General features: G+C 42.4%; 1 protein-coding gene across 1 annotated transcript in view; it reads right to left on the minus strand.

The window, feature by feature from the left end:
- Nucleotides 1–7,196: 7,196 nt before the first annotated feature.
- LOC140196997 (RNA-binding protein 12-like) overlaps nucleotides 7,197–21,358 on the minus strand; it is a 185,324-nt gene continuing 171,162 nt past the window's right edge. Inside the window, exon 2 of the transcript XR_011885842.1 lies at nucleotides 7,197–7,445. The gene's annotated coding sequence lies outside the window, so the exon portion shown is untranslated. The remainder of the gene's footprint in view (nucleotides 7,446–21,358) is intronic.

Below are 21,358 nucleotides of genomic sequence, written 5' to 3' on the forward strand. Positions count from 1 at the left end.
CAGCAGCCTGAGGAAGGACCCCGTCAGCCAGCATTGAAAAAGTACCCTTCACTGCTCGCAACAAGTTTGGCAATCAGCAAAGGAGTTTTATCCATGGCTGGTTTGACTGACTGGAATATTCGATCATGAAAGATACTACGTTCTGCTTCACATGCAGGCATTTCCTGTGTGGAGGACATGGGTTCCATTCTGAGTCTACCTTCACTGTCACCGGTCACTGCAACTGGCGGAAAGCTACAACAGCTTTCAAAACCCACCATGTAAGTGCAGCTCATAAGTTTGCTATGGAGGCATGGGCCAAATTCAGATTGAGAAAACAAGACAGTTCAAGATTGGGAAATATGCTTGACAAAGGACATGCAAAGATTGTCCAAGAAAATCGTGAGTATATGAGAGCTGTGGTTGAGTCTCTAGCAAGGACAGACAGTGACACAGTGGAATTTCTAGCTCCAATGAGACCCTACCGTGATGCATTTATAGATTTATACAAACTAATCTGCATATCACTGACTCTACCTGTGACATCTGCCTCATGCAAACGTAGTTTCTCTTGCCTCAGACGCCTCAAAAACTACCTAAGGAATAGCAGCGGTGATGCTCGGAACAGCAACTTGGCCCTGTTGGCCATAAACAGCCGGAGGACCAAAGCACTTGACATCCAGAAAATCATTGATGCTTTCACCACCAATCACAACAACAGACGGCTTGTGCTTCTCTGAAAACATCAATGGTGAGTGCAGTTGATATTTTTTTTTAAATTTGGGCCAAGACTAATGCTGATTATTATTATTATTTTGTGGTGGATACCCCATACTCCCTATGTTTCCTGCAAATCCTGAAATATTACATTTACTGCTATTAAGCCTACTGGTTTTGCTTAGACTTCCAAGCGGTGATTCTGTTGATTTTTGTTTTAAATTCAGTAGCTGAATTAATTGAGGTATTGCATGGTCAGAGTACGATTTGTCCAACTCCTGGTAAAGCCTTGCATCTGTTGTTTGCCTTATTTGACTTTAATAACTGTGTATCTTTTGGCATTGTCTGTCTATGTAATGTGAATAGCAGTGGACATTGTGGGTTAGTGTTGTGTTTCTCAGTTGAAAAGCACGCATTTGACACTGATTGCGGGATTGGTGCGTGATTCACATTGCGCGCTGTGGATCAGATGCTCTGTTGGTTTGTTTGTTTATGCTCTGTGTAGCCCGGGTTGTCTCCGATGCTGTTGACACTGTCACAGTTCACTTCTATATTATATCTATCAATTGCTGCTGCTTGTGAATCAACAGCGGCATTGATAGTAGGCACATAATGCTTGAAACTGACTTTTGAACGCCACGCGTCTGGCCTTGTGAATATATATTACCATAGGGTATATCCCTCAGCACCATCACTGAATCATTCAGCCCCACTGTAGCACCAGCAAGAAAAAATCTCTGGTGCCGCCACTGTTTATCCTCCAACTGAAATAGGTTACCCTCCAACCAAAATGGATTGCAGCCAATACTTTTAAAGTTGTTTTTTTTTTAATAGCAACGCAGTAGTCTTCTATCCTAATTACCATTGGATATATTGAAGCCAGAATAAAGTTTTCTCTCAGACAAATTGAAACAGAGTAAGCTTTTACCTTCTTTTGTTTAGTTGCCAAAAAAATTCCACTCAGTCTGTGATTGCTCCAAGTCATAAACTTCACAATATCCTTTGGTGACTACCAATTGTTGGATTTTGATGCTTTAATACAAGGTTCATTCGGAAGTCAAGAAATAGGAACAAAACTTGTTGCTTCACAATCGTTTTATTAAGTGTTGATAGAACAAAGGAAACAGGAGCAGAAGCTAGTAACAAAAGATTTAAAGATAACGATACTAGAAACTAGAATTTAAGATGACACTGACTTATTCATACAGCTATTTTATAATCATAGAGGAAGAAAATTCTGCTGAATTTTGTAGATAAGAGACAACCAATGAGATAGCTCTTATTGAAATAATGCAGTACCAAAGAGAAGCTTCCAAATTCATATATTATTTAACCGATAAGGAAAAACTGCATTTGCATAGACATACTATAACCACCAGGAAGCAGACAAGGCTGTTACTTTTATACAAGTAATTATATTAAAGTATAAGCAGACAATTACTTGTTAAACTGTCAATTAAACAGATGGATCCAACAAATGCACTGATACAAAACGTTGGAGGAATTCAGCAGGTCATCTATGAAAATTTCACGAGAATGATTCCAGGAATGAGAGGGTTAACATATGAGGAACGTTTGTCCGCTCTTGGACTGTATTCCTTGGAGTTTAGAAGAATGAGGGGAGACCTCATAGAAACATTTCGAATGTTAAAAGGCATGGATAGAGTGGATGTGGCAAAGTTGTTTCCCATGATGGGGGAGTCTAGTACGAGAGGGCATGACTTCAGGATTGAAGGGCGCCCTTTCAGAACAGAAATGCGAAGAAATTTTTTTAGTCAGAGGGTGGTGAATCTATGGAATTTGTTGCCACGGGCGGCAGTGGAGGCCAAGTCATTGTGTGTATTTAAGGCAGAGATTGATAGGTATCTGAGTAGCCAGGGCATCAAAGGTTATGATGAGAAGGCGGGGCAGTGGGACTAAATAGGATAAAATGGATCAGCTCATGATAAAATGGCAGAGCAGACTCGATGGGCCGAATGGCCTACTTCTGCTCCTTTGTCTTATGGTCTTATGGTCTTATGGTCAATGTTTTGGGCTGAAACCCTTCTTCAGGATTCCTTAGGCTAGAAGTCAGCAACTATGAAATCTATTTGTATTATCATATATACTCTGGATGTATGATGATGAAACTATCTATGCTCCCTATCATCACATCTCAAAAATGACTGGTATTTCAAGATTTCTAATGCAGAGATGTTTTAGGACCCCTCTATAGTCTAACTTCTTTTATACAGATTTCAAGAGCATAATAAAGGAAAGTCAGTGACCTGATGAGAAATCCATGGATGTAGAAATTACTCCTGTTGTAATTAAGGTTATGTGTAGGTTTTAATTCATGCAGAAAAATAGACGAAATACAATGCCTATAAAAATAATGTTCACCCCTTGGAAGTCTTCATGTTTTATTGTTTTACAACATTGAATCACAGTAGATTTAATTTGCCTTTTTTTGACACTGATCCACAGAAAAAGACTCTTTCATGTTGAAGTGAAAACACCTCTACAAAGGGGAAAATGTGCCTGATGAATCTGTTGGAATTCTTTGAGTAAATAACAGGCAGGATATAGTCAAAGGACATTGTTTACTTGGATTTTCAGAAGGCTTTTGACAAGGTGCCGCACATGAGGCTGAATAACTAGATAAGAGTCATAGTGTTACAGGAAAAATACCAGCATGTGTAGAAGATTAGCAGTCTGGCAGGAGGCAAAGAGTGGGAATAAAGGGGCCTGTTCTGGTTGGCTGCCAGTGACTAGTGGGATTTCACAGGGGTCTGTGTAGGGACCATTTCGTTTTATAATATATATCAAAGACTTTGATGATGGAATTGATGGCAAAGACAGGTGGAGGGGCAGGTAGTTTTCAGGAAGTAGAGAGGCTACAGAAGGACTTAGATTAGGAAAATGGGCAAAGAAGTGGCAGATGGAATATCATGTAGGAAAGTGTGTGGTCATGCACTTTGGTAGAAGAAATAAAGGTAGGCTATTTTCTAAACGGGAAGAAAATTCAAAAATCTGAGGTGTAAAGGGACTTTGGAAGTCCTTGTGCAGGATTCCCTAAAGGTTAATTTGCAGATGGAGTCAGTGGTAAGGAAGGCAAATGCAATATTAGCATTCATTTTGAGAGAACTAGAATAGAAAAGTAATGCTGAGGGTTTACAAGGCATTGCTTGGACAGCACATGCAGTATTGTAGACAGTCTTAGGCCCCTTATCTAAGAAAAGATTTTCTGGGACTGGAGAGGGTCCTGAGGGGGTTCACAAGAATGATTCCAGGAAAGAAAGGGTTAACGTATGATGTTTCTGGGCATGTACTAGCTAAAGTTTAGAATAATTCAGGGGGTGGGAGGTCTATTTGCAATCTATCGAATTTTGAAAGGCCAAGATAAAGTGGATGTGCAGAAGGTGAGTCTGGGACTAGAGGGCACAGCTCAGAACAGAGGGAGGTCCATTTAGAACAGCGATGAGAAGGAATTTCTTCAGCCAATGGGTGGTGAATCTTTGGAATTCATGGACACAGATGGCTGTGGAGGTCAAGTTATTGAATATATTTGAAGCATAGGCTCTTGATTAGTAATGGTGTCAAAGGCAGGAGAATGGAGTTGAGAGGAATAATAAATCAGCCATAATGGAACAGTACAGTATACTCAATGGGCCAAATAGCTTAATTCTGCTCCTATGTCTTATAGTCCTAAGTGTGCCAATTAATTTTCACACGTGGGGGAAAAATGGTGGGAGTGGGATTGGATTGCACTATTAATCAAGAACAATATCACAGCTGCACTCAGAGGGATCATAACAGAGGGCTTGTCCATTCAGTCTGTTTGGGTAGATGTCAAAAATATGAAGGATGTAATCACCCCAATGGCATTATTCCACGGATCTCCCAATACCATCTGGGACATTGAGGAACAGATGTGCTGGCAGATTAGGTAAAGTTTAAAAAACCAAAGGGATTGTCATAGTGAGTGACTTCAACTTCCCTCAAAAAGACTGGGAACTCCTTAGTGCATGATTTTTAGATGGGTAGAATTTGTTAAGTATATCCTGCAGGGTTTCGCAGATCAAGATGTGGATAGTCCAGCAAGAGGTGGGCTATACTGGGCCTGCCTGTGTGACTGAATCTTCAGCAAATGAACAATTAGGGAACAGTGACTGCAGCTCCTTATGTTCTAAACTATAGGTAAGGATTACTGTGGACCTTGTGGCATTCTATACATACATCAAGAGCAAGAGGATAACAATGGAATGGGTAGGACCAATTATCAATAAAGGAGAGAATATATGTTTGGAGGATGAGGATATAGGTGAGAGTTAAATGAATGCTTTGAGTCAGTAATTACCAAGGAGAAGGAGATCAGCATAGATCATACTAATATATTAGGGTGTTTCAAGATAAAGAAGGAACTCGTGCTGGATGTCTTAAAGAACATTACGATGGATAAGCCCCCAAACTCTGATAGGATATATGCCTGGTATTTGAGAGAGGCAAGGGATTAGATTGCAAGGGAACACCCACAAAATACTGGAGGAACTCAGCAGGCCAGGCAGCATCTATAAAAACCTGCCGAAGGATTTTGGCCTGAAACATCGACTGTACTTTTTTCTATAGATGCTACTTAGCCTGCTAAGTTCCTCTAGCGTTTTGTGTGTGTTTCTTGGATTTCCAGCATCTACAGATTTTCTCTTGTTTGTGATTAGATTGCATGGGTCTTGTTAGGGATCAGTATTAGGAATGTGAACAGTGTTTGGATAGCATAATTATGGATTAACTAAAATGAGAACAAGTCTTCAGGAAATAAAACCTGTAAGCAATTTAACTTCCAACCGATACTTTGTGGCTAGTAAAATCATTCATTCTGATTCTATCCCATTGAAAGTATAAAAGAGTTTGAGAGTGCAGAGCTTGTATGTTCCTGTCAGGATTAAAGGCAAAGTGAATAGGAATAAGGAACCTTGGTTCTCAAGGGATATTGCAACTCTGATAAAGAAGAAGAGAGAGTTGTATGACATGTATAGGAAACAGGGAGTAAATCAGGTGCTTGAGGAGTATAAGTGCAAAAAAATACTTAAGAAAGAAATCAGGAAGACATGAGGTTGCCTTGGCAGTCAAAGTGAAGGATAATCCAAAGAGCTTTTACAGGTATATTAAGAGTAAAAGGATCATAAGGGATAAAATTGGTCCTCCTGAAGATCAGAGTGGTCGGCTATGTGTGGAACCAAAAGAAATGGGGGAGATCTTAAATGGGTTTTTTGCGTCTGTATTTACTAAGGAAACTGGTATGAAGTCTATGGAATTAAGGGAAACAAGTAGTGAGATCATGGAAACTGCACAGATTGAAAAGGAGGAGGTGCTTGCTATCTTGAGACAAATTAAAGTAGATAAATCCCCGGGACCTGACAGGGTATTCCCTTGGACCTTGAAGGAGACTAGTGTTGAAATTGCAGGGGCCCTGGCAGATATATTTAAAATGCTGGTGTCTACGGGTGAGGTGCCGGAGGATTGGAGAGTGGCTCATGTTGTTCCATTGTTTAAAAAAGGATTGAAAAGTAATCCGGGAAATTATAGGCCGATAAATTTGACGTCGGTAGTGGGTAAGTTATTGGAGAGAGTACTAAGAGACAGAGTCTACAAGCATTTGGATAGACAGGGACTTATTAGGGAGAGTCAACATGGCTTTGTGCGTGGTAGGTCATGTTTAACCAATGTATTGGAGTTTTTCGAGGAGGTTACCAGGAAAGTGGATGAAGGGAAGACAGTGGATGTTGTCTACATGGACTTCAGTAAGGTCTTTGACAAGGTCCCGCATGGGAGGTTAGTTAGGAAAATTCAGTCACTAGGTATACATGGAGAGGTGGTAAATTGGATTAGACATTGGCTCAATGGAAGAAGCTAAAGAGTGGTAGTAGAGGATTGCTCCTCAGAGTGGAGGCCTGTGACTAGTGGTGTGCCACAGGGATCAGTGCTGGGTCCATCGTTATTTGTCATCTACAAACATATATTAATGATCTGGATGATAATGTGGTCAATTGGATCAGCAAATTATGATTATGAAGACACATAGTCCCCTTTTATTGTCATTTAGTAATGCATGCATTAAGAAATTATACATTATTTCCTCGGGTGTGATATCACAAAACACAGGACAAACCAAGACTTAAAAAACTGACAAAACCACATAATTATACATATAGTTACAACAGTGCACAATACCATAACTTGATGAAGAAAGTCCATGAGCACAGTAAAGTTCAAAGTTTCTCAAATGTCCCACATCTCACGCAGTCGGGTGAGGGAAGAAAAACTCTCCCTGTCATGCCGACCACAATTCCACTCTGAGTCATCCGAAAACTTCGAGCTCTGATCAGCTCTCCGACACTGAGTACTGAGCGCCATCTCTGTCCGAGTGATTCGACCTCTTTCTAGGTTGCCAAAAGCAGGCAAGGCCGGGGATTTTGAGGCTTACCCTCCGAAAGATTCCCAACCACACAGTAACGACAGCAGCGGACGGGTGTTTCAGAAATTTCTCCAGATGGTCCTCTGTGATTTCATGCCATTCTCCATCAAATCAGAATTGTCCACGGCCCCTATTTAACAGATACGACATCATTTTTCACCGGAGAGCTGCGCACACGCGGCACACTGCCATCTTCTCCTCCAAGACGCTGATGATACGAAGATTGGAGGTGTAGTGGACAGTGAGGAAGGTTTTCAAAGTTTGCAGAGGGATGTGGACCAGCTGGAAAAATGGGCTGAAAAATGGCAAGTGGATTTTAATACAGACAAGTTTGAGGTATTGCACATTGGAAGGACAAACCAAGGTAGAACATACAGGGTTAATGGTAAGGCACTGAGGAGTGCAGTAGAACAGAGGGATATGGGAATACAGATACAAAATTCCCTAAAAGTGGCATCATAGGTAGATAGGGTCGTAAAGAGAGCTTTTGGTACATTGGCCTTTATTAATCAAAGTATTGAGTATAAGAGCTGGAATGTTATGATGAGGTTGTATAAGGCATTGGTGAGGCCCAATCTGGAGTATTGTGTTCAGTTTTGGTCACCAAATTACAGGAAGGATATTAATAAGGTTGAAAGAGTGCAGAGGTTTACAAGGATGCTGCCAGGACTTGAGAAACTCAGTTACAGAGAAAGGTTGAATAGGTGAGGACTTTATTCCCTGGAGCGTAGAAGAATGTGGGGAGATTTGATAGAGGTATATAAAATTATGATGGGTATAGATAGAGTGAATGCAAGCAGGCTTTTTCCACTGAGGCAAAGGGAGAAAAAAACCAGAGGACATGGTTTAAGGGTGAAGGGGGAAAAGTTTAAAGGGAATATTAGGGGGGGTTTCTTCACACAGAGAGTGGTGGGAGTATGGAATGAGCTGCCAGACGAGGTGGTAAATGCGGGTTCTTGTTTAACGCTTAAGAATAAATTGGAAGATACATGGATGGGAGGTGTATGGAGGGATATGGTCCGTGTGCAGGTCAGTGGGACTAGGCAGAAAATAGTTCGGCACAGCCAAGAAGGGCCAAAAGGCCTGTTTCTGTGCTGTAGTTTTTCTATGGTTTTCTAGATAAATGTCCATGCTATTAGCACATTGTTAATGGCATATCCCTGCCACTTAATGCACAGTTCAAGAAAGATCTGTTTGTCATTAACCTTCTGGTTAGTTGTATATTCACGGTATCACACACACCAGTATTGAATATCCAAAAAGATTCCTTCAGTTGGGATGTGATGCCATTGTAAATATATAGTATAGTTCTGTAAATTTCAAAGCTCAAAGTAAATTTATTTTCAAAGTGCATATGTCACCATATCTGACCCAGAGATTCTTTTGCAGACATACTCAGTAAATCCAAGAAAGACAACAGAATCAATGAATGACTGCACACAACGAGATGGACAGATAACTAATGTGCAATAGACAATAAACTGCAAATACAAAACAAAAGAAATAATAATATTAAATAAGTAAGCAATAAGTATTGAGAACATGAGATGAAAAGTCCTTAAAAGTGAGTCCATAGATTATAGGAACAGTTCAGTGATGGGGTGAGTGAAGTTATCCGCTCTGGTTCAAAATCCTGATGGTTGAGGGGTACTAACTGTTCCTGAATCTGATGGTGTGAGGCCTGAGGCTCTTGTACCTTCTTCCTGATGGTAGCAGTGAAAAGGGAATATGACCTGGATGGTGGGGCTCCATACCGATAGATGTTGCTTTCCGTGTAGTGTGCTCAGTGGAGGGTTTTACCCACGATGGATTGGGCCATATACATTACTTTTTGTAGGCTTTTCCATTCAAGGACATTGGTGTTTCCATACTAGGCCATAATGCAACTAGTCAATATACTCTCCACCACTTCTATAGAAGTCTGTCAAAGTTTTAGATGTCATGCCAAATCTTTGCAAACCTCTAAGGAAGTAGAGGTGCTGCTGTGCTTTCTTCATAATGACACCTGGACAGATCCTTTGAAGCAGAGTATAAAACTGCTTATACTCTCCACCTCTGATACCATAATGAGGACTGCCTCGCGAAGCTCCAGATTCTTCCTCCTGAATTCGATAATCATCTCCATGGTTTTGCTGATACTGAGTCAGAGGTTGTTGTGGCACCACTCAGCCAGATTTCCAATCTCCCTCCTGTATGCTGAATCATCAACACCTTTGATTTGGCCAGCAACAGCAAACTTGGATGTAGTATTGGAGCTGTGCTTAGCTACGCAGTCATAAATGTAAAGTGAGTAGAGCAAGGGACTAAGCACACAGCCTTGTGGTGTACCTGTACTGATGGAGATTGTGGAGGAGATGTTGCCAATCCAAACTGAATGGGGTCTGCAAGTGAGGAAATCAAAGATCCAATTGCACAAGGAGTTATTGAGGCCAAAGTCTTGAAATTTATTGATTAGTTTTGAGGGGGTGATAATATTGAACGTTGAGCTGTAGTTAATACCTTTGCTGTCCAGGTGTTTCAGGATTGAGTGAAGAGCCAGTGAGATGGCATCCACTGTAGACGTGTTCCTCTGGCAGGCAGTTTCGAGTGGATCCAATTCATTACACAGGCGGGAGTTGATATGTTTCATCACCAGACTCTCAAAGCACTTCATCATAGTGGATGTAAGTGCTACTGGATTATAGTCATTAAGATAGGTTATCATCTTCTTCTTAGACACTGGTATAACTGGATCCTGCTTGGAGCAGGAGAGTACCTCAGACTACCAAAGTGAGAGGTTTAAGATATCGGAGAACATTTCAGCACAGGTCTTTACTGCACATCTGGGCTGGATGCTTTCTGTGGGTTCATTGTCTCATGTTAGCCTCAAAGACAGAAATTACAGGGTCGTCAGGGACCGTGAGAGTTCTTGAAAGTTCCTCCAAGTTTTGATGGTGGAAGCAAACATATAAGGCATTGAGCTCATCTGGGAACAAAACCTTGTTGTCACCTATTTCGTTTGGTTTCTCTTTGTAAGAGGTGATAGCATTTAAGCCCTGTCACAGTTGTCAAGCATCCTTCAGTGGTTCGAGTTTGCTCCAGAACTGCCAATATGCAAGAGTTGGCTTTTGTACCTGGAGAGATCGTACCTGGACCTCTTGTATCTTACTTGGTTACCAGACCTCAGTGCCACTGACCTGGCCCTCAGCAAATTGCAGATCTCATGGTTCATCCAGGACTTCTGGTTGAGGAAGACTCTGAATGAGTTTGTAGGGAGGCACTTGACTATTTTAATAAAGTTCGTGACAACCGTGGAATATTCACTCAGGTCCTCCGGTATGCCCTTGAGTAAGGCTGAATCCGCTGACTGAGAGAAATCTTGTAGCCATACCTCTGCCTCCCGAGACCAACTCTTTATTCTCCTTATGCCTGGAGTCTTGCACTTTAGCCTCTGCTAGAAGGCAGGTCAGAGAAGGATGGCAAAGTGATCAGATTTCTCGGAATGCAGTTTAGGGATGGAAATGTAGGCATTCCTAATCACAGTAAGGCAGTGGTCCTGCAGGATAACTGGGCAGAGATTTCTTTAAACAAGCTTGATTGAAGTCTCCAAATGTGATTTTAAATGTGTCAGGTTGGGCTTTTTTTTTTGGTGATTTAATATCACAAGTGCCTGATTAACGTCAGCTACTGGGGGTATATAAACTGTGGTCAAGTTCATGGAGGAGAACTCTCATGGTAATTAGAATGGCCAGCATGTAATTATTAAATACCCCAGACCAGAGGAACAAGAGTGCAACAAAACCACTACGTCCAAGCATCACAAAGAGTTATCATTAAATACTGACCCCTGCCTTTTGCCATCTCCGAATCAGCAGCCAAGCCCAACCTGTGTATCAAGAAACCTTTGGGTCATACTGACGTATCCAGGATGTCCAGAGTCAGCCACGTCTCTTTAAATGCAGAGTGCAGCAATTCCTCATTTCCCTCTAATATAGTAATCTTGTCCTTAGGTCTTCAATCTCGTTCTCCAGTGACCATACATTTGCAAACAAGATGCTGAGTAGAGGAACTTTCATCTCTTGGCATTTCAGTCTGGCTTGGAGTTCTCCCCTCTTCCCAGCCATGGCAAAGTATCTTCATCCGCTTAAAGGTGCCTGACCTTCACTATTTATTTACCAAACTATATTCCAAATGTTAAAGTTAAGTAGGAGATTATAGTAATTGAAACTGCATTAATTGTTGTTATTTTGGTGTTGAACAATTACAAAACATCATGTCAGGAGAGTGAGACTCTGGAATTGTCCTGGACCCTCTCTCTCTCCTGGAGGTTCACTGTGTGAATAAACATTTCTATATTTCCCTGTTACACCTTCCATGTGACTCCACTTTAGTCATTCATAACAGGTCTTATCCAAATCTTTGTCCTCTTTAGCCACAGGTGAGGTCCCAAAGGATTAGCTAACGTTGTTCATTTTTCAAGAAGGATAATAGGGATAATCCTGGAACATAAGAACATAGGAAATAGGAGCAGGAGTAGGCCATCCAGCCCATCGAGCCTGCCCCGCCATTCAATAAGATCATGGCTGATCTGTCCATAAACCCAGCTCCATCCACCTGCCTTTTCCCCATAACCCTTAATTCCCCCACTCTGTAAAAATCTATCTAACTGTATCTTAAATATGTTTAGTGAAGAAGCCTCAATTGTTTCCCTGGGCAGAGAATTCCACAGGTTCACCACTCTCTGGGAAAAATAGTTTCTCCTCATCTCTGCCCTAAATCTTCTCCCCTGAATCTTGAGGCAATGTCTCCTAGTTCTAGTCTCAAATCATAGACCGGTGAGTCTCAAGTCAGTGAGGAAAGTTATTGGATAGGATTCTTAGGGAAAGTATTTATGAAGAATTAGCCTAATTAGGGACAATCAGTATGACCTTGTATGAGGCAAGTCGTATCTTACTAACTTGGTAGAGTTTTTCAAAATTACAGAGGTGATTACTGAAGTAGAACTCTGGATGTTGTCTACATGAATTTTAGTAAGTCATTTGACAAGATCCCTCATGGGAGGATCATCCTGAAGATTAAGATGCACTGGACCTACAATGAATTTGTTATTTGGATTTAAAATTGGCTTGCGTATAGGAGACAGAGGGTAGTCATTAAACTGGCTGTGGGTCTGTGACTAGTGCTGGTCCACGGGGATCCGTAAATTCTGCTGTTTATGAAATATATAAAAGATCTTTGTGTAACATAGATTTGCAGTTTAGTAAGTTTACAGGCAATACAAAGATTGGTAGAATATTCAGAAATCTGTCAAAGAATATCACAAGATATAGATCTGTTGCACATATGGACAGAGAGATGGCAGATGGAATTTAACCTGGCCACATGTGAAGGGCTGCACTTTGGTAGATCAAGTGTAAAGGCTCAAAACACTGTTAATGTGCAAACAGGTCGAGGAACCAAGTCCCTAACTCCATGAAAGTGCTACACACATTAACAGGCTGGTAAAGAAGGCACACAGCATGCTTATCTTTATGAGTTGAGGAAATGAGTTCAAGAGTCTGTAAGTTTTGTTGTAACTTTATAAATCTGGAGTACTGCATTGTCTGGTCACTTCATTGTAGGAAGGGTGTTGAGGCTTTGGAGAGGGTAAAGTTCGAAGGAAGTGTGTGCGGCAAGTTTTTTTTTCACACAGAGAGCGGTGGGTGCCTGGAATTCATTGCCAAGGTAGCTGGTGAAGGCAAATATGATAGAGGCATTTAAGAGGCTCCTAGGCACATGAATGTGCAGGAAATGGATAGATATGGACATGATGTAGGCAGAAGAGATTAGTTTACTTCAGCATTTGGTTACATTTTTAATGAGTTTGGCATAACACTGTGGGCCAAAGGGCGTGTTCCTGTTTCTGTGCTCTCCTGTTCTCATTTCTATGGGTAATTTATAATATAAAGTCTAGAATATATATTGGATCTGCAACACGTGGAATCTGAAATAATGATTGTGAAACACTTTGTAAACTACTGTTCCCTGTCTGCTCTGATATGTTCAGTTCACCAGCTCTCAGAGCTCTGTTGTGGGAGGACACACAGATGAAATGGAGACACAAGATGCTGGAATCTGGAGCAACACACAATCCGGTGGAATAGCGCAGCAGTTCGGAAGCAGCTGTTGGGGAAGAGGAGCAGATAGGTTGATATTTTGGGACAACTTTCCATTGCACATCAATGGCTCTGCTGTGGAGAGAGTGAAGAGCACAGGCAGCGTCCACACTTTGAGGAGATTGAGCCGTGCAAGGCTCCCTGCCCCCATTCTAACAAGTTTCTACAGGAGCACTATCGAGAGTCTCCTGTCTGGCTGCATCATTGTGTGGAATGGAAGCTGCCAGGCCTCAGACACAAGATCTTACAGAGGACAGTAAAAACTACCCAGACGATCATTAGGGTCACCCTCCCCCCATTTGTAAAATTACCAGGAGCGTGGTATGCGAAGGGCTCAAAGCATTGTTGAGAATCCGTACCACCCATTCCACAATGCCTATGACCCACTGCCATCAGGAAGGAGGTACAGGAGCATCAGGACTAGGACTACTAGACTGGGTAAATGCTTCTTCCCTCAGGCAGTGAGCTAAAGAGTACATAGAACATAGAATAGTACAGCACACTACAGGCCCTTCGTCCCACAATGTTCTGTCGACCCTCAAACCCTGCCTCCCATATAACCCCCCACCTTAAATTCCTTCATATACCTGTCCAGTAGTCTCTTAAATTTCACTAATGTATCTGCCTCCACCACTAATTCAGGCAGTGCATTCCACGCACCAACCACTCTCTGAGTAAAAAACTTTCCTCTAATATCTCCCTTGAACTTCCCACTCCCTACCTTAAAGCCATATTGAGCAGTGGTGCCCTGGGGAAGAGGCACTGGCTATCCACTCTATCTATTCCTCTCAATATCTTGTATACCTCTATCATGTCTCCTCTCATCCTCCTTCTCTCCAAAGAGTAAATCCCTAGCTCCCTTAATCTCCGATCATAATCCATAATCTCTAAACCAGGCAGCATTCTGGTAAATCTCCTCTGTACTCTTTCCAATGCTTCCACATCCTTCCTATAGTGAGGCGACCAGAACTGGACACAGTACACCAAGTGTGGCCTAACCAGAGTTTTATAGAGCTGCATCATTACCTCGCAACTCTAAAACTCTATCCCTCGACTTATGAAAGCTAACACACCATAAACTTTCTTAACTACCCTATCTACTTGTGAGGCAACTTTCAGGGATCTGTGGACATGTACCCCCAGATCCATCTGCTCCTCCACACTACCAAGTATCCTGCCATTTACTTTGTACTCTGCCTTGGAGTTTGTCCTTCCAAAGTGTACCACCTCACACTTCTCCGGGTTGAACGCCATCTGCCACTTCTGAGCCCACTTCTGTATCCTATCAATGTCTCTCTGCAATCTTTGACAATCCTCTACGCTATCTACAACACCACCAACCTTTGTGTTGACTGCAGACTTGCCAAACCACCGTTCTACCCCAACATCTAGGTCGTTAATAAAAATCACGAAAAGTAGAGGTCCCAGAACAGATCCTTGTGGGACACCACTAGTCACACCCTCCAATCTGAATGTACTCCCTCCACCACCACCCTCTGACCTGGATCTGGGCCATACCCTCCAAATATCTGGACCTGCCTCTCGGTTTTTTTGCACCACCTTACTTTCCATTTTTCTATTTTCTATTTATGATTTATGATTTATAATTTAAATTTTTAGTATTTACTAATTTTACTATTTTTACTATTTTTAATACTTAATATTTGTAATCCAGGGAGCGGGAAGCACAGAATCAAATATCACTGTGATGATTGTACATTCTAGTATCAATTGTTTGGCGACAATAAAGTACAAAGTATAAATGCCCATAGATCCTATCTCTAAGAATCTTTTCCAACAGCTTTCCCACCACAGACGTAAGGCTCACTGGTCTATAATTACCCGGACTATCCTTACTACCTTTTTTGAACGAGGGGACAACATTCGCCTCCCTCCAATCCTCCGGTACCATTCCTGTGGACAAAAAGGACATAAAGATCCCAGCCAGAGGCTCAGCAATCTCCTCCCTCGCATCGTGGAGCAGCCTGGGGAATATTCCATCAGGCCCTGGGACTTACCTGTCCTAATGTATTTTAACAACTCCAACACCTCCTCTCCCTTAATATCAACATGCTCCAGAACATCAACCTCACTCATATTGTCCTCACCATCATCAAGTTCCCTCTCATTGGTGAATACCAAAGAGAAGTATTTATTCAGGACCTCGCTCCCTTCCACAGCCTCCAGGCGCATCTTCCCACCTTTATCTCTAATCGGTCCTACCTTCATCCTTTTGTTCTTCACATTATTGAAGAATACCCTACCACTATCAAGGTTTTGTCAGTAGGACATCGATCTGTTCACTGCTCCTGTACTGTTTACCTGTGCTGTGCACTCACACATCTCTTTTGAACTGTATTTTATTAATTTATTTGCGGTAATATTTTGTTTAGTGTGCTGTGTGTGATGTATGTATCGTGGGAGCACGGTGATTTAGAGGAACGTTGTTTCATTTGGTTGTATACTGTATATGTATGGTCAGATGTCAATAAATTTGAACTTGAAAACTGAAAACAATGCACTAGGTTGCACGTTTCTCCACCAGATAAAAATGATGTCTTGGCTCTTTATGCAGACTATTATTAACAAGGTACTTCATTAAGTTAGTGGCTATTCTCCAGTATCTCAAAGAGAGATTGAGCAAAATATTAAGATAGGGTGTCAGAAATGCTGGTTCATGCAACAAATTTGGATGCATACCTGAATTGACAAGCCAGATGCCAGGCATCATCAATCCAAATTGAGGTAACACATGGACCATGCACTGAGAGACAACAAACAGAGTTAGTGCATAACAGTTTGAATAAAGACAACCATGCCATTTGATTTAGAAACCAATCGAAATAATGGACACAGTGTAAAGGACATTTTATAGTATGTAACAACTTCAGCTAAAGCAGAGCAGATGAGAGTACAGTTATTCCACAAAGCTTTTAAAAGAAGCCAAACATTGTGAGTTGCTTGGTTTTGCCAATGAACAGTAGAATATGTGGTATGGGGTGGGTAGGGGTACCCAGTGATGCAACCAGAAAAACTCCTGCCTCAGGGCTCCAGCATCATGGGTTCAATTTTCGTCTTAGATGCTGTCTGTTTGGGTTTCTCCCTCTAACTGTGTGGGTTTCCTCCCAGTGTTTTAATTTCATCCCACATGCCAAAGAGAGTGGGTTGGTTAGTTGATAAGTCACTATAAATTGCCCCAAGTGTATGGTGAGTGGGAAAATCATGGGGGAGTCTGGGGTGCAAGGCGACTGGATGCAGAGAGAATAAATGGGATTAATGTAGAATTAGTGCGAGTGAGTGCTAGATAATTGGCACTGATTCAGTGAGCACAAGGGTCTGCTTCTGTGCCCTGCGAATCCAGGACTCGATGGTTACAAGCTTATTGCAAGCCACCTCCAAATGAAGCACAAACAACAGGAATTCTGCAGATGCTGGAAATTCAAGCAACACACATCAAAGTTGCTAGTGAACGCAGCAGGCCAGGCAGCATCTCTCAGAAGAGGTACAGTCGACGTTTCGGGCCGAGACTCTTCGAAAGGTCTCGGCCCAAAACGTCGACTGTACGCCTTCCTAGAGATGCTGCCTGGCCTGCTGCATTTACCAGCAACTTTTATGTGTGTTGCTTGAAATTCCAGCATCTGCAGATTTCCTCGTGTTTGCGTTTTTAAATGAAAAAGGTATGACCACGTTAATAGAATTATATTATCGTCCACTCAACAGTTCGCAAGATTTAGGGGAGCAAATTTGTAGAGAGATCCCTGACTGTTGCAAGAAACATAATATGCTGATGGTAGGTGATTTTAACTTTCCATATATTGACTGGGACTCCGATGATGTAAAAGGGCAGGATGGAAAAGAGTTTGTTAAATGTGTTCAGTACACAGAAATTCTAACCACAGAGTGTGGTACTAGATCTCCTATTAGGGAATGAGGCAGGACAGGTGACAAAGGTTTATGTAGAGGAACACTTTGCGCCTAGTGATCATAATGCCATAAGCTTCAAGGTAACTATGGAAAAGGATAGGTCCAGTCCTTGGGTTGTTTTTGATGGTATAGAGTCATAGAACACAACAATACAGAAACAGGCCATTTGGCTCATCTGGTCTGTGCAGAATTATTAATCTGCCTACTTCCTTCGACCTGCACTTGGACCATAACCCTCCATACCCTTCTCATCCAGCCGCTTATCCAAATTTCTCTTAAATGCTGAAATTAAACCTGAATCCTTCACTTCGGCTAGCAGCTCATTCCCCACTCTCACCAACCTCTGAATGAAGATCTCCCTCATGCTCCCCTTAAACATTTCACCTTTCACCCTTAACCTATGACCTCTAGTTCTAGTTTCACCCAACCTCAGTGAAAAGATATGCTAGCATTTACTCTATCAATACCCCTAATAATTTTGTATACTCTATCATATCTCCCTCAGTCTTCTGCATTTTAGGAAACAAAATCCTAACCTATTCAATCTTTTTTTGTAGCTCAGGTCCTCAACCCCGAGCATCATCCTTGTAAACTTTCTCTGCAATCTTTCAATCTTACTTACATCTTTCCTGTAGGTAGGCGACCAAAACTGGACACAATACTCCAAATTAGGCCTCACCAATGTCTTGTGCAATTTCAACATCCCATCTCCTGTACTCAATGCATTGATTTATGAAGGCCAGTATGTCGAAGCTTTCCTTACGACTTTATCTGCATACTTGTGATGCCACCGTCAAGAAATTATGGACCTGTATTCCCAGATCCCTCCGTTCTACCACACTCATCAGTTCCCTACCAGTCACCATGTAAGACCTACCCTAGTTGCTCCTCCTAAAGTGCAACACCTCACACTTGTCTGTATTAAAATCCATTTACATTTTCCAGCCCGTTTTTCCACTTGGTCCAGATTCTGCTGCAAACTTTGATAAGTCTTCCTCACTGTCTATTACTCCCCCAAACTTGGTGTCATCTGCAAATTTGCTGGTTCAGTTTACCGCATTATCATCTAGCTCTTGGCCTTCACATGTTAGCTACTAAACCCAGCAGAACCGTTTCTACTGACAGAAGAAGGGGCAAAGCTGGTTACTGTTGCCTTAAAACCAGTCGCTTTGTGCAGATGAGATTCATCAGCCTTGATTGACAGCTCATCCAGGAGAAAGAAAACTCTGATCTCAAACCTCTGCCACCTTACAGCTAAGCCCACTCATGGGGAAGGCTTTGGCAGTATACGTTGAGTGAAAATTCCACTGCTGGAGTCCCTAAGGCAGCCTATATTGAGTTCAATGCTGACTGGCAGCTCCTGCGATGCTGCTGGTACCAAAATGTATCCGCCTCTTCTGTTCCTTTGGGTTCATCAGATGCATGGAGAGGGAGAGCTTGCTACATGGGCAACAGCTTGATCTCCATATTGTACTGCCCAGGCTGGGGTATCTGGACAGCTCGGACACAGCATCCATGGTCAACCCTGACCATCAGGGGACTCACTCACTCACATTCAGGTCATTGATATAGATGACAAACAGCAATGGACCCAGCACTGATCCCTGTGACACACCAAAAGTCCTCTATTCTCTAAATTTCCCACTAATTTTTGCTGTATTATGACCTCTCTTTTCTTTTTATGCTGTCCCTTATCAGCCATGGTTGCCTCATCCTCCCTTTCAAAGGTCAAATTTAATGTTAGAGAAATGGATACAATATACATCCTGAAATGCTTTTCCTTCGCAAACATCCACAAAAACAGAGGAGTGCTCCAAAGAATGAATGACACTTAAATGTAAAAACGCCAAAGTCCCCCTCCAGCAACCTCCGCCCGCGCGTAAGCAGCAGCGAGTAATGATCCCCCCTCCCCGACCAACCAAAAAAAAAATGCATCGGTACCATCACCGAGCCCAAGCATGTGCTAAGCAATAGCAAAGACACAAACCATAGTTACCCTTAAAGCTTCACAAACCACAGGTTCTCTCTCTCCCTGGCAAGGGAGAGGGAGGTGTCCACCATTTTCACAGTGAGCAGGAGACATAACAACAACCCGCTAGTTTACAATCTTAAAAGTCTGTTCCGTCATTTTATTTTTTTAGCTCTGTGTGTGAAGATCGCAAAGACATCAGGTCCTTGGGCCACAGCGAAAGATTTTCCAGCGTCGCTGATGACACGAGTTTCCTGCTGTGACACCAACTCTCAATTCGCCCGTCCCCAGAGCCCCGAGATCTTAGGCTTCCGAACATGATCGAGATTCTCAGGCCAATACTTCCGGATCTTTATAATGGATTTATCCTACCCTTCTGAATTTCCCCTAAAAACTCCAGCCATGGCTGTTCTGCTGTCATCCATGCTAGCACCCCCTTCCAATAAACTTTGGCCAGATTCTCCCTCATGTGTCTGTAATTATCATTTTAATACTGATATATCTGACTTTATCTTCTCCCTCTCAAACTGCAGCATGAATTCTATCGTTTATGGTCACTGCCTCCTAAGGGTTCCTTTATATTAAGTTCTCGAATCAAATCTTGTTCATTACACAACACTCAATCCAGAATTGCCTTTTCCCTGGTGGGTTCAACCACAGGCTGCTCTGAAAAGCCATCTCTTAGGCACTCTACAAATTCCATTTCTTAGGATCTAGCACCAACCTGATTTTCCCAGTCTATCTGCACATTGAAATCCCCAATCACTTTCGTAACGTTGCACTTTTTACATGTTTTCTCTTCTCGTGCTGTAATTTGTAGCCCACATCCTGGCTACTGTCCAGAGGTCTGTATATAATACCCATCAGGCTCTTTTTACACTTGCAGTTTCTTAACTCTACCCAGAAGGATCTTACATCTTCCAATGCAATGTTACCTCTTTCTAAGGATTTGATTTCATGTTTTACCAATAGAGCCATGCCACTCCCTCTGCCTACCTGCCAGACTGTCTGTCCGTTTGATATAATGTGTATCCTTGGATGTTAAGCTCCCATCTGTAATCTTCTTTCAGCCACATCTCAGTGATGCCCACAAAGTCATACTGCCAACCTCTAACTGCACTGCAGGATTGTCTTGCAGGATGTCTACCATTCTCCATATACTGACCATGCATTCAAATATAACACCTTCAGTCCTGTGTTCATCACTCTTTTCAATGTTGTCCAGTGTTACACTTCAACTCACCTCACTGACTGTAATATTGAAGAGAAGATGGTGACGCGATGCAGCGTGCAGTGGCCACTCCAGAATGAATATCGGTTATCTGTCAAGTAGGATGCCGTGCACAATCCTGATTTGATGGGGACAGATGTGAGAAGCACGGAGGAACATCTGGTGAAACTTCTGAAATGCCTGTTTCACTGCCGCTGCTACTGTGCGATCCAGAATCTCTGGGAGGTGGGGAAGGCCCCGAATCCTCAGCTTTGCCTGTTGCTTGGCGGCCGGAGCCGGGATTGAAGCGCTCGGCAGAGATGGTGCTTGGTGCTCGGTGTCGGAGGGCTGGTCAGAGGCTCGAAGTTTTCGGACAGACTCAGAGTCGGCTGTGGTCGGGTGCTGCATTGGCAAGTTTGCGGCGCTGGAGGTTCAGGGCAGGAAGAGTTTTTCTTCCTTCTACCATCGGCATGAGATGATGGGGCTATCGGGACTTAGAGACTTTTTTTTACGGTGCCTATGGTCTGTTCTTCATCAAATTACGGTATTGCTTTGCACTGTTGTAACTATATGTTATAATTATGTGGTTTTTGTCAGTTTTAGTCTTGGTCTGTCTTGTGTTTCTGTGATATCATACTGGAGGAACATTGTATCATTTCTTAATGCATGCATTACTAAATGACAATAAACGAGGACTGAGTGTCCTCATAATCTAATCTAATCTCTCTGTAATTTTCTTTCTTCACAGTCTCTGGTTGCTTTTTTTAACCTGGCATGTAAAGTCCACAAGGAACTGTCTGCAATTCACTTTGTGAGGCTGCATCTACTTGTATACCTACTGCCCCATCCTCAGCCCCAATCACTCCAGTCCCCATCTCTTCGCCAAATTAGTTTAAACCCTCTTCAACAGCCCTAGCACACCTGCCTGCAAAGATATTGGTCCCCCTCGGGTTAAAGTGTGACCTGCCCTT

This window comes from Mobula birostris, chromosome 1 (genome assembly GCF_030028105.1).
Source record: "Mobula birostris isolate sMobBir1 chromosome 1, sMobBir1.hap1, whole genome shotgun sequence".
Lineage (NCBI taxonomy): Eukaryota > Metazoa > Chordata > Chondrichthyes > Myliobatiformes > Myliobatidae > Mobula > Mobula birostris.